The sequence below is a fragment of the Myotis brandtii genome, unplaced genomic scaffold (genome assembly GCF_000412655.1).
Source record: "Myotis brandtii unplaced genomic scaffold, ASM41265v1 scaffold1656, whole genome shotgun sequence".
NCBI classification, from domain to species: Eukaryota; Metazoa; Chordata; class Mammalia; order Chiroptera; family Vespertilionidae; genus Myotis; species Myotis brandtii.
The window spans coordinates 140405-142467 of NW_005356070.1; the positions used below are offsets into that span (position 1 = coordinate 140405).

The following is a 2063-nucleotide window of genomic DNA, read 5'->3' on the forward strand; positions in this document are numbered from 1 at the left end:
TAACAAAAGATATCTTGAGCAAGAAGAAAGCTGGTGGCATCACACTTCCTGACTTCAATTTATTACAAAGAGGAAGCAAGCAAACAGTGTGTTGCTGGAGAAACACAGACACATACATCAACAGAACAGAACAGCAAACAAACAAAAAAAAACTCAGGCACATACTTTTAAGCAATCTTTGACAAAGCAGCAGCCACAGAAGAAGGGAAAGATAGTTTCTTCAATGAATGGTGCTGGTATAAACGGACATTCACGTGTAACAACAAAACTGGACAGCACTGATAAAATCTAAGCCAACCTGTATGACAGAATTAAATGTCAGCGCTAAAACTTAAAACTCCTCAGGACAATATAGAGAAAAAGTTCTAGAGGTTTGTTTTGAAGAGGATTTTCTGAATGTGACACCAACCACCACACAAAATAGAAAACATAAACAGTCCACACTGCAACAAATAAAGAAAATAGCATCTTCACTGCACAACAGCAACAGACAACATGAAATGAAAGGCAATCTAGAGAACAGAAGAAAATACTTGCAAACCATATGAAGGAATCTCTTGGAGATATTGTAGATTCAGCTCTGATCAGCACAATAAAGCGAATATTGCGATATAGACAGAAATTCACACAAATAATGGGAGTTCCTTGGGAATAATGAAGGTATGTTAATACTACACTGCAGGCTAATAACAATGCAATGACTCTGCCTGAAAAGCAAAGTCTATATAACTTCATTAACAATATTTAATTGCTAAGCACTAGTACCAAGCATCTGAGCTTGCTAGAAACATGGGGGCACTAGACCTGCTGAACCCAGGGTTGCCAAAAACAAAACATGGAATTTGTAGAAAAGCAGGTGTGGGGAGCCATATCTGCAAAGCACAATTAAGCACATGAAAAAATATGTGTTCCTGTATGTCATAAGCAATTAATATATAAAATATACAAGGTATTCCAAAGATTATTCAACCAAAAGATACAGTTAATAAACAGGATAAGGATTTAGAGGCAATTCTTCAAGAAATATGTACAAATGACCAACAAGAATATAGAAAATGCTTTCCTCACTGATCAAGGTGTAATCCCTTAGGCTTCCTGCAACACTACCAACCACAAGTCCTTCCCTGTGAGTTTAGTGAAGCGGGGAGTATTGGGACTTCAGGAATAGAGGGAGCAGCGGAAACAGACCAACCATCCCCAGGACAGCAAACACCCAGGAAACTGGAAAATCCAGCAGTACCCCAGTCTACCTGGGAGGACAGAGCACACCCTGGGGGATGGGGCCTGGGAAATCGAAAAGCCAAGTGCAGTTCACTGGTGAGAGTGAGGGTCTTACCCAGCGAGGATATAAGTTCAAAGTTCTCCAGCATCACATTCAGGTACAGCTGTCTCTGACCCTCATCAAGGAGGCTCCATTCCTCCTTGGAGAAGTACAGGGCAATGTCCTCAAAGGTCACACCAACCTGTCAGAATTGAGACAATTGAAACCAGAGCTGCCTTTCTGAGGACCATTAATCCTACTCCTTTATACATCTTCCCCACCGTCAACCTCCTCCAGGGCACTGGGTTAGTGTGGACTCCAGACCCTAATGCCAGTGCAGGCTGCTCTCTCATCACAGTCCCATTACTCACTGTGATTGCCCTCAGCAGAGCAGCTGGGTTGGGTGGGAAGTTTTAAGGGAGGGGAAGAGAGGAGAGGGGAGGGGAGATAAGGAATGGGAGGGGATGGGTGGGAAGGGTAGATAGCAATGGCATTCATGGTCTGGGCAATGCCTGCAGGGCCCCAGCCTTCCTGCCAAGCAACACCACTGCAGTCTCCTAGATCCTGCCTCCAAGACAAAGCCAAGCGTCAGTTTATGCTTCACTTTAAGTCCCCACACCAGGTCCTGGGACCATCAGCTCACACTTCCTCCAGATGTGCACACCACTGGGTAATATTCATCCCCTTCCCATGTTCAGACCCCAGGTTCACTCCCTCAGCTCTGCCACCTTCCTGCTCCAATGCCACTGGATCTCGCTGGACTCACCCATGACTTGGCATATGGCGTGTAGAGAGCTTGTCT

The 2063-nt window shown here is 44.4% G+C and overlaps 1 pseudogene; it reads right to left on the minus strand.

The window, feature by feature from the left end:
* LOC106725484 overlaps nucleotides 1–2063 on the minus strand; it is a 14354-nt pseudogene that overhangs the window by 10788 nt on the left and 1503 nt on the right.